The sequence below is a fragment of the Emydura macquarii genome, unplaced genomic scaffold (genome assembly GCF_026122565.2).
Source record: "Emydura macquarii macquarii isolate MOO-44397 ecotype Brisbane River unplaced genomic scaffold, CSIRO-AGI_Emac_v2 contig_2768, whole genome shotgun sequence".
Taxonomy (NCBI): Eukaryota; Metazoa; Chordata; order Testudines; family Chelidae; genus Emydura; species Emydura macquarii.
In genome coordinates, this window is record NW_027132905.1 from 12,448,937 (window position 1) to 12,461,090 (window position 12,154).

The 12,154-nt window shown below is 42.3% G+C and overlaps 1 protein-coding gene across 2 annotated transcripts in view; it reads left to right on the forward strand.

Annotated features, from left to right (window-relative positions):
• The window catches only part of ARHGAP26 (Rho GTPase activating protein 26), a 306,079-nt gene that overhangs the window by 23,245 nt on the left and 270,680 nt on the right, over positions 1 to 12,154 (forward strand). The gene's annotated exons all lie outside the window — the stretch shown is intronic.

Consider the following 12,154-nt stretch of genomic DNA (forward strand, 5'->3'; position numbering starts at 1 on the left):
TTCACACTCTGAAAGTCCTAACATATTTCTACTGGGAAAGGCCAATGTGAAAGCAGCTTCTCAAAAAGGGGAGGGGTTATAGTTTTTGCAGGTCGGGTTATTTGCCTTGTTATTTAAAAGGGCACTTATCTTTCCTTACAGCTTCAGCTCTTAGCAGAGCTGTCTCTTCCATTTGGAATTCTTTACTCAGTTTCTTGTAATGGAGTGGAGTAGGGGAATGAGACGACAATTACCTTCTCCTCAAAAGATGTGGCCAGTGAAATAATCAGGAAAACAGGCACACAACCTTTTTTTTATTCTAAGTTTCCTCCCTCGAGAAAAACCCCAAACTTAATGATGGTGTAATATTGTTAATGTAATCTTCCCTATACCAGTATCTTTTTCACTATAGAGAGGCCCTAAATTATGACTTTTTCTACTGGCTTCTTTTATGCTCTCTTAAAAGCACATTGTCAGAGTTTCTTGTAACCTAAATGTACTCTGGGTTTGATTTATTTTTAAAATTTGATTTTTAAAAACAAAGGGAACGGTGGGAGAAGGGGGTACCTTTCTCGTCCAGCAACCACAGCCCTGGAGGGTGTAGAACAAATTCATTTGTGACAGTATCATAATGCTACTGTGTTGTCACATCTTGACACTACAGCATGGTATTTGCTGCCCCAAGAGTTATTCTAGGACTCTAAAACACAGATGGGGTCACTCACTGAAAATCAGAACAGATGTCATTCTTATCCAGTGCTCCTGCATACTGGTTGTCATTGGAGAGTTCCTCATAAATGCTGAGTTGCAGTTGTTGAGTCTTATTTGTGTTCTTTCCCCCTCAGATCAAATTCTCAGCCTACAGGTGTTTAGTTCCTTTACACTTGTAATCTTACCACAGACATTCTGTGTTTCAGGATTCTCCTTTGAACTTCTTTATGCTTTGGATGACTGACTGTCAAAGATGAAGGATTCTCAAATTTGCCAGTATGCAGACCTGAGACCTAATGTATTACAGCATCATGTTTAAGTCTGTGGCTTCATAAGAGAGCCTTTTCCTGCTGAGTATCACCATTTTATTTGGGGATGAACCATCTGCAAGTGTTGTGTTCTTGAAACCAACATATCTCTTCCCAATAAAATAGTGGAACATAAATTTGTAATTTCGATTAATCAATGCTCAGTTCTAGTGAATTCTTTTTTAAGGAAAGACTGATCTAGGAATGTTTTCTCTCTTCTTGTCAGGACATATTTTTACGCTACACTGAATTAATGTGATGTGCATTTCTTAAGTGGCATCTATATATATAGGCTTCTCCAAGATGCTGCACTTACCCTTGTATGTCTTTAGCTATTAATTCTTGGAATCTGTGTCATTCTCCACATGTCCGAAACAGCTAGGATGATTCCAGTCCAAAAGCAACAAGGATGTGTTACAACATTGCCTGGTGATAAAATTGCAAAGCCTTCCTATCTAAATTATGGGGGGAAGAAAGTGAATTCGTCTCTTTGAATGAAAGAATGGTTTATAACTCAATTGTTTTCTAGCTTCATTTCAATAAACATCTTGGATGAAATCCTGGCTCCGAATAAGACGCTGGCAAAAACTCCAAGTGATGTCAATGGGAAAGTCGAGTGGAGTCTTTGGATTGACTTCCCTGGGCCTTGAATCAGGCCCGTATGACTAACTGCTGTTAACAGCTTCACACTAGCAGGCATAGTGTGCGAGAGCTAATGGGTTAGAATGAACTGCATTGAATTTCTCTTGGCTTGTTACAGCAACAAACCATTTTCTGACAAGATAGAGACAACTGAGCAATCCTGTTCTGAGCTTGCTTTAGCCATGATCAGCTTGATCTGTTACTGAAGTGAAAACTTTAGGAGTAATTAGAACTATTGTGTTGGCCTTCTGGCTAAAATCAAGTGTGCTGTTTAATAACTGACATGAATTCTGTCTGAGGGTGGGTTGGTCACATACTGGGTTGGGGGGTGGATTGGATACTTCATTAGGTCCCTGTCTCTAGCTGCTTTAATGCAATCAGTACTTACAGTACTATGGTAGATGGAATTTCTTTATTTCTTTGTGCTTTGTGTTCTACAAAAGTAGATCCGCACTCTGATCTCTGTTATTCCTGTGCAAATTTGAAGTTATTAGCATCTCCTCTGGGTACCTGAGACGGTGAGATCAGAATCTGGCCTGTAGAGAGATGCATTCTTTGCCCCAAGGTGCTTGTAATCTAAATGACAACATGGACCATGCTCTTCAGCCATAATACATAGAGGGTATGAACATGGTTACGGTGCAGTTCTTAAAATACCTTAATGGATATTCAGTGAAAAGTTTTGGAAGAAAGTATTTGTCCGGAGGAATAGGAATGGAAAGTTGTCATCTGGTTTGAAAAGATGGATATAAGGGATGTGAGAACTGGTTCTTAACACCTGTGCTACCTTCCTTTTGTAAAAGCAGGTAGACTCATTCTTTAACTGCATGGGTATGTCTGGAGTGCAAAGAAAAACCTGTGGCACCGAATCCGAGATCTCGGGTCAATAGCAGTGTAGATGTTCCAGCTCAGGCTGGAGTCTAGGCTCTGACACCTGGCAAGGGAAGAGGGTTTTGGACCCCAGGCACAAGCCTCGGTGGGAATGTCTACACTGCTATTTTTTAGCCCTGTAGCCAGAGCCCTGTGAGCCTGAGTCAAGTGGCCTGGGCTCTGATACTCTGTGCCATGGGTTTTTCTTTGCAATGTGGATGTACCTTGTGTTTTCTTAAATGAACATATGAGAATAAAGCAATGTAATCAACTTAAAACATACAGCCCATGTGAACACACATCATATCTATCTGTGTGACAATTTTAGCTCACTATTTTCAACAAATGGAAGTTCCAGTCTTGGGATGAGTCTGTTAACTGTAAAATAAAACCACTGCAATGAATGAGGTCTAATAGTTGAGTTCATTTTTATAAGTTTTCTTGTGAATCTGCCAAAAAAAAAAAAAAAAAAAAAAGGTTTTGGTTTGCCTATATTACTGGTCTAGAGATTGCTAATATCCAGTATTAAGTAACTTCCTAGGACTTCTCTTTAGAACACTTTGTTACTAAAAAGTCAATACAAAATCTCAAATGCTACTGCTTGCACCAATGATAATGCAATTTTATACACCATTGCTGTGGCACTCAAAGACAATTGTGTTTTGCATGTATGGAAACTGGAAGAATGGGGTCCTGGTCCATGATTTGAGCTTGTAGTAATAGTGACATGACTTTTTATTCCTAATAATCTAGGAGAGTTCAGGACTGAGCACTTCCCCTTCAATTTGTTTTGTGTATGTCTTTTAAAAAAGATGTATATCATTCAGATAATGACCCTGATTTTGTGGTCCTTTCTCAGAAGTAATTGCATTAAAGGTAAAACAGACAGACACTTCTTGCATGAGGAAGTGTCAGAGTCACTTCTGTTAGTTGGAGAGCGCATGTGGATCCTGTTTGTCTCGAGAATGCCATGCAAAGTAACAACCCTTTATATTAGGGGAGTATTTTTGTAGTGAAACATCACTTTAGTTGAGACACTGACTATTTTTTTCTTATGGATCTTTTCAAGAATAGAATTTCAGGTTTATTTATTTATTTATTTTTTTAAAGGGTGGACAAAGTCGAGAACAGGACGAGGTAGAGGTGATGGTGGGGGAAATGTCATCTCATAGTGACAAAATATTGAGATGTATGAATTCCCCAAAAGCATCTTCTGGAAAACACTTTTACTGGAATGCTTCCAAATACAGATCATGGGTTCTGTGGTACACTAATCTTTCATCTTGGGAGAGAGGGTGATTCTGAATTGCATTTCACAAATCATGGTGCAGGACTAGAATAATCAGAGCTATTGTAAAGCAGCAGGCTTGTTCACAAAAAGTTTTAATGGGTGGCAGCTCCAGCATGTGTATTTTCTTTCCCGCTTATATTTTTCTCTGCTTGTCCCAAACATTGTCTATCAAAATGGCTTTAAGTAAGTTAGATCCTGCTCTCTTACACTGATGTAAATCTATTGACTTCCATGGAGTTACACTTGTGTGACAGAGAACAGAATTTTGCCTTTCTTCCTCTGAACATCACTTGTGTTCTTCAGTGTGCAAAGTCCAATGACTTCTGGGAGAACTGCTGCCAGTACGGGATTGGTCCCATTGAGATCATTCAGTTGTTTTGTCCACAACTCTTCACTGAATCATTGTGGAGGAATCCTGAGATGTCGGGCAGAACCATTGTAGAACTTGCTGTAGTCTGTATCTGGAGATAACTATTGATATTAGTGTCTGACTCTCAGAATTAGCAAACTCCCATCCTTTATTTTACAAGAAAAGTGAAGTGGGAGGACGATTATGCTAAAATGGACCTAGCTGGTTTTTATATCTTGAGGTGGTAAATTTCCTTTTGGTTTGTTAAGCACTCAGTTGTAAGGCCTGCAGAAATGTCTCTGCATCAACGTCCTCCATGATGTCTCCCGAAGCCTGTGTGGTGGCACATAATAAATAGTCAGTCTAGGTTCCTGTGGTCTCACTTACTTTTGCCTCATTTCTGTTGTTGAGTTTAGTGTGGTAGGTAGGAGATGAGACTATATAATCTAGTGGTTTCTTGTGGCCTTAAAGCTGTCTGACTCTATAGTGGTTTTGTTTTCCTTTGGTTACCTGGTCCTGCAGTGAGTGTGTGTGTCTGTGTGTGTGATGAACAATGAAGCAATTCTGGATGAGTGGCAACCAACGTGTTCCATTTGGGAAAAACTTACTGAGCTAGTAAAAGGGGTAGGTGTGGGGTTTAAGTATAAGATCTTCACATCTTAGAGCAAGTGATGTAGTAAAAAAAATGATGTAAATATCTTCTTGACAATATCCTCTTTACAGTCTTTCCCTTTCTGTTGATTGTTTTTCCTGTACTCTTCCCTTCAATTTAGACACAGGGGATGTCATGTGTGAAGTGTTAGCTCTTTTAATGGCACTTAAATGTCCAGGCTTGAATATCTATCTATGCAGTGTTGTTGTAGTCTCCTAGTTCTCTTCCCTTCCCCATGCCTCAGACCTATACCCTCCAGGCCACCACTCCTAACCTGCAGTCCAATGAGATTAGAAGTGTGGGAGATTTTCTCATCCTGAACAGGGTTACACTGAAGCTATGGGTATGCCTCAGAGCTTACAGTGCTGCTAGCGGAGATGCTCTAAGCCAACGGGAGAGAGTTCTCCTCTCGACTTCATTACTCCAGTTCTTGCGAGCAGTGGTAACTATGTCAGCAAAAGCTCTCTCTCTGACATGGTGCTGTCCACACCGGCGCTTAGGTTGGTATAGCTCAGGGAATGGCTTTTACCAATAAGCTGTAGTGGGTACATAGCCTCAATTGCCAGCATTGCTTCAACAGTTGTGACTGATTGGCTTGTATGACTGAAAATGTTAAGCCCCAAGTACAATGCCGTATATTCCTTGCCAGTTTATGTGGCTCGTATATAGGCCACAAGGTAGCCCTTGGCAAGAACTCTTTTCTACTCCAGGTTTGCTAGGCTAGTCTCCTTACACATGCAGCTTGTAAAAAATGGGCAGTGTCAAGCACTGTATCTATCTGTCTAATCAGGAAAGATTATTTAAATGGGTATAATTCAGTTTCCTCACTCTCCACAAATCCAGATTGTTTTTAAACAAAAGTTTCTCTTAGATTCTCTGATCAAGTTTGTCTGGGGTTGCACTAGTTTCATCATGTTATTTTAAAGCACAGAAGGCGTTTTAATGCTGAATGCCTGTGGCTTTTTTAAAAATCTAGTTTGTGTTGAAGACTAACCTCACTAAAAATCCTGCAATGGTTCGGGTCCATTTCTGTAATGAGAATTTTCTTATTTTTTGGCTTTCCTTTTTTTAAGTGTGGGAGGATCTGACTCTGTTTTCCACTGTCCTCATTTATTTCTTCCTGATAGTTTCAGTGGCCTGGTTTTCATCAAAATATGTCCCTCTCTGCTATGCTGTGCATAAATTATTCAGAAAGTCTTGCGAATGCCAAGATCAAAAGTGACATGGATAATGAACTGTAAAGAGTGGATACTGTGGGCTGTCGTGGGTGTGGAGGTGATGCAGGTTAGTTGGCAAAGCTGTTCTGTGCTGGTTGCAGGCTCTGGGAATAGCTGGTCTCCAACCCCTTTGTACCTTCTCTGCCTGAGTCTGAAATATAGTGGCTGGATTGGGAAGCTCACGTCTTGGTCAGCATCTCTTCCCTTGTGTGTGGTATTCCCTGAAGTGTTGGTGTTACAACTTTCCATGTGGGGGGTGGTGGGGTGGGGGAAGAGGGTGTCTAATTTTGTCTCTAAGACAGTGGCTATTTTATTTTTTATTTTGGTGGCGGGGAAATGGCAGGATGTGTCAAGTCAGATCTAGTTCTCCAAGAAAAAAGAGAAGAGACTTTGGGCAGATGTAGCTGGGAAACGTAACACTAGAAACAAGAAGATGTAGGGTTTAGTTCGAACTCTGCCAGAGGCTTCCTGTGAGACCATGGGCAGGTCAAGAGGTTGAGGTTTGATTCATAAAGGTTTATAAAGCACTTTAAGATGGAAGGTGCTATAGAAGTGCACAATGTTTGTTTGAGCCAATATCTCCTGTCCTTGCAATGCTAAATGAGGCAGGAGGAGTTGGGGGTGGGGAATTACTCAGAACAGTTCCTTTTTATTTAATGTAATGCACATGTTGGCTGCAGTAGGTAATAAACCAGAATCCTAACAGGTACTTGATCTTAGAACTCTGTCCTTTGTGGCCTGCCAGTTCCGTGTGTGTTTATACTAGTTGCCTCAGTAGCTGGTCAAAGGTTCCTGGATATTGCAGTGAAAGGGCCCATAATAAGCATCTAGATAGTGCATGGGTATATTTTAAAGGTGACGCTGACCCACTCCCTGCAGAGAAAATCCATAAAGGAAATGCTTTTCATCGAACTAAAATGAAAAAAAAGTACCTGGCAATCCTCCCCTTCGCCCTCCTCCCCTTTCTCCCCCGAAAAAATGCCACAACCTCTTGGGTGAAGTTGTTAAAGCACACCTCTTACAGCAGGAGGTGGAGATCAGCAGTCAAATGAAGCTAATAACAAGGCAATAGATGCATTCTAGTAGTGACCTTTGTTCCTTCTATGCAATGTAGTTGTAACCGTATCAGTCTCAGGGTATTAGAGAGACAAGTTAGGTCTCTTTTTATTCCCTCTAAACAGTGGAGTCTTAAAAAAGAATCCAGCCACATGGAGCAAGGTACCAAAAACTTCACTGAACCCTCTGATCTTACTAAGGCTCCCGACTAGGGTGACCAGATAGCTAGTGTGAAAAACTGGGACTGGGGGTGGGAGGTAATAGGCACCTACATAGCACAAAGCCCCAAATATCGGGACTGTCCCTATAAAATCAGGACATCTGGTCACCCTACTCCCGGCTCCATGGAGAATATAAGGAAGTCTCATCTTGTGCAAAGGAAGCTACATTACCCCACATATGTCAAGTCAAAAGGGGAAGAATGATTCAGTGTGTGCACACACCGGCTGTAGAGCTGCATTTTTATTTAGTTTAGTGAAATGGCAGCAGACTCCCTTGGGTTAGCTGGGGATCTCTGCCCCAGTAACACCAATACATTTTTCCCCCCTAAGCAGGATGCAATTTTAATGTCTATGTATGAAGTCTTGTCCTCACTCAAGCTTCTTGCATATTTACCTAAGGGCTAGGTGCTATGGCAGCATCCAAGAGACTCTTTCCATACTTCCGGTTTTTGTTCCTTTGTGAGGTAGCTGTATGTTTTTTTTCTGGCTCGCTGCATGCTCCCTGATCACTTGCACACTGTCAAATGCTTTCTTGTCCACGTGCAGGCTTTTGCCTCATTTGGTAGACTACAGAAGTTTAGGGTTTACGCTTGCTGTGGTAGAGCCTACAACCCAATCTGGGTGTCTTCTTTTTTTTTTTTTTTTTTAAATAGTGTTAAGTGCTGTCTTTAGGCCACCACGTTAGCCTCTTCCTTGATGCTAACACATTTAAAAACGTCAGCAGATAAACACAGCTGCAGGATATAGCCTGTGTGCGTCCACAGACTGGTGAGTGATGCAATGGCAGTATTGCAAGCAGCATTGTTATTTGCAGTTAGCAGGTGAAGTGCTGGGAGATTTTAGTTTTCACCTCTGTGATTTGGGCTTGAGTTCCACACAGCTCCATTTCACTTGGGGATGGTGTTTTCAGCAGAGTTCCTTGGAAACTGAGGTTCATGCCCTATAAACCACAAGCATAAATCAACATATTTGGGAACAATTCTGAATCTGTTGCTGTGGCCCAGAATTAGCCTTGGAATTTTAACTCCGCCCTGCCCTGCAGGGTGTATTCTAGTGAATAAAACTGAATTCCTACTGCCTTCCTGGAAGAAAGGTGAGTTTTAAGTTTCCCGTACTTGAAAACAGAAAATGAATCAACTTTCCTTCAGGAGAGACTGGAAAGCAATGTTAAAACAGTAGGAGGCCTGTTAATTCCCAAGTCTAATGCAGTGCAAAGAGGATAGTAAATTGCTTCACTCTACTTACCTTTCCATTTTACCCATTGTGGAAGCTGTCCCATTTATTTCAATCATCATCATCATCCCGTCCCTTGTGCACTCTCTCTCTCTCTCTCTCACTAGATCTAAGATGGATTATTTCCCCTGCCTCTCATTTTCAATTGCTGAAAGACTAGTGCGGTGTTAGAGTAGCGAAGCAGCAGCTGCTGGAGTTTTAGGCTGGGGTTTTCAAAGTAGCCTAAGGGAATAAAGTATCCAAGACCCACCAAAATCTAATGGTAGTTGGGCACCTCACCCTCACACTCTGTGAAAATCCCACATTTAAGCACCATGGGTAAAATTTTCAAAAATTCTTAAGTCCACTTAGGTACTTTTTGAAACTTAACCCCTTGATGCCTAATCCTGCTTGGAGCGACTCTGAAATGGCAGTATTGTTTGGAGCCTTGGCCACGCCAGAGCTCCTACTATTGTTTCCCCCCGTGGCATTGACCCGGTCACACTAGCTACAGTGGGGAATTTTAGTGGCAAAGCTGTAGTGTAGCCAACGCCTCAATATCTCCTGTGACTAGCGAGCATGGATTCCAAGAATCAGACAGGCTGTGGTGTGCTCACTGCATGGAATAAGGTGAGGACACATGGTATGGGTTTTAACGAGGCTGCAACTTTTATTAGTCCAATTTCTTTCAAGATTCTCATCAGGGAACAGCCCAGCACAGTCGCTTGCATTGATCCCTTTGCCCGTTGCTCACAGGGGGAGCCAATCATCACAATAGGCGGGTCTCTGGGGGCCTCCACTCACCTGCTAAAATCTCTTCCCCTTTCGGGAATTGAGATGAGGGGACCTTGACCGCCAGCCAGCACTGCCATCAAGTGCATTGTTGGGGCGCTCTCTCTGGGGTAGTTCCCTGGCCACTTGTTCGCATTTGTTCCCAGGGTCTAGATATGATGCCCTCCTCTCATAAGGAGATGTCCTCGAGATGCCCCCTATGTTATCTTTTTGGATCTGGAATCTAAATCACAGAGTCCCTACAATGAGCACCTGCCAAAAGTTGTGACAACTAAACAACTCCCATGTAGGTCCATACTGTGACCCCTAGGTGGGGGAGAGTTCCAGCTCTCCGGTTGCCCACAAGGTAGCTCCTAGGTTTCGCTGCGAGGAAGGAGGGAAACTAACCAGCCTTGGCCAATCTGGTGGTATGGGTTGACTGCTGGAAACTAGCAAACTGGAAGTGGTTCTGAGCTCATGGCTCTTCTCATGGCTGTAAATCTCATGCCAACTCCTGAGAGACCTCAGGCCTACCTTGGAAGGCCTGGAAATCACACAGGACCTGTCCTGTCTTTTTGCTTTCTCCCAAAATTCACCCCTTGCTAGGCTGGGAGGCCTTCAACTCAGGACAGTGTAAGGATAAGCACTTGAATCTCTCTGCTGCTGTGAGAAACCCTGGTTGCAGGGAAGCATTATTTCCTAGCTCCGATTTGTTTGGGTTGAAACATGGGAGAATGGAACCCATGTTTTGACTGCTACTTTGCTTTGTATGTGTCTCCTCCTCTCTCTCAGGCTTTTCAGGAAGCAGGTGTCTTAGGTGTTGCATGTGGATTATCTTCACTCTGCCTGCCCTGTTTGTAACATTCCTGTGGTCCCTTGCCCCGGGTCAGCAGGAACTCCGGAGAGTTTGCACCGTAGTAGCAGGAGAGGTGTGATAGTGCATATGAAGTGTATCTGTTTTTATATTTTACTCAACGGAGAAGAAAACTATGCCAATAACTGACCATAAGGATCTCAGAGAAGCAAGAGAGCAGTTCAATTGACCTGCTCAGATGTGCTGTGCAGGACTCTCTCTGGTTCATTATCATCAACGGGGCTTGGAAACCTGTGCACAGTCTCTTCTGGAATCTGCATGCAGGATATTAGGCTCTTGAAGTTCCTGACATGGTTGATTAGAAACCACCTCATTGGGCTTTTGAGAGCAGTGACTATTTAAAATGGATTGTTAGGCAGCCCTGTTACAATTTTCCACTTCCCACATCTCCCCATTTTTGGTTTGCTCCTCACCTCCTGACCAGTTCTCTACAACTACAGGGTTAACCTGCTTTTTTCCTTTGCCTAATCTTGTGTTCCCCTCTCCCCTCCCCGTTCTGACTCTGCACACTGCTCCAGTTGTTGTTGATTTTGTCTGCCACCCAAATAGTAGCAGCTGATCTTTCTAATGTGAGTGACCACCTGAGGCGATAGGTAATCAGGCCTACCTGAACAGAAGACTGCTTATCCGCTACTTCAAGCAGAGACATGACTCCACATCTGAAACAAATCCACTTTCACAGCTGTGCTATGAAGAGGTGAAAGCTGTGTTTTGTAATTCTTTTGCCAACTCTTACTTAAATGTTGAGTACTCGACTTATTATGTGTTTCATTCTTTTCTCACCCACTCTACCTCCCTCAGATCAAATAGCACAAGATTGAGGTTCATTTTTAAATTGCTCCTCTCCCACCATCACAGCTAAGCTTTTATCCAATCAAAGATGTCCATGACTTAAAAATCATCTGCAGGTTTGCAGTATTAATCGCAGTTAGTGCATGATAAATCTAAGTGAAACTGGCTAGTCTCTTTCGATTATTCAAGTTGAGTAATTCCCTCTCCCCCAATTTAATAATCTGTTATTAGTCAAGGAATAAAAAAAGTCTGTGTATAACTTTCAACCTGACATATCTCTAGCAATATGGTTTCTTTAGTATTTTATATAATATTTGTGTAGAATGAAATGTGGTAGTCTGTTTCTTTTGGTTTTTGTCGTCCCCTCCCCCTCCCTCCTCAATCTCTTTTCTTATTCTCCTGCCGCCAAGGAATCAGATATAGGGCTGCCTTACTGATCACCCTATAATAAATAGGCAATGATCATTTTGACTGACAAAATTAATTATTTTGAGAGAGTTTGTGTGTAGTATTTCCCTTCCTTCCCCTTAATTGGTGGCGTTACGCCTTTTTTAAGTATTCAGTTGTAAGTGGTTTGGTTAAGAGCAGATCTATGCTTAAAACACTGCAGTGGTGTCTCTGTAAGAGCTTCAGGAAAGCTTCTCCCATCAGTGTAGTTAATCCCGCCTCTGCGAGAAACAGTAGCTATGTCAATGGGAGAAGCTCGACACAGCGCTGTCTACATTGGGGGTTTGATCGGTATAACTGTGTCACTCGGCTGTGGATTTTTCATGCCCCTGAGCAATATAGTTATACCAGTGTAAGTTTATAGGGTTTATAGTGTTCCTAAGTCAGGATAGGGAAGGGAAGTGAGAACAAGTAGCTGGCATTTTGACACTGACCAAGGCTTTCCCTCTTGTTTGTTCGGGGGGATCCTGTGACAATGATGTTAACACTGTTGTTGTATTCCTGGCTAGGAATGACATTTATCTTACCTGAAGAAGAGCTCTGTGTAGCTTGAAGGCTTGTCTCTCTCACCAGCAGAAGTTGGTCCAGTAAAAGTTATTACCTCGCCTACATTGTCTCATTGATCTATCAGGAATTCTTTGTATCTAAAACCCCTTTCAATTAACCTCTTTTGAAGCACTGTTCTCTTCCTGAATAGAATTTGAGGTAACTGAGGTCCAGCCAAGAGGAGTCTTTGGTTAAGGGACTTTGTTGCTGAATGCC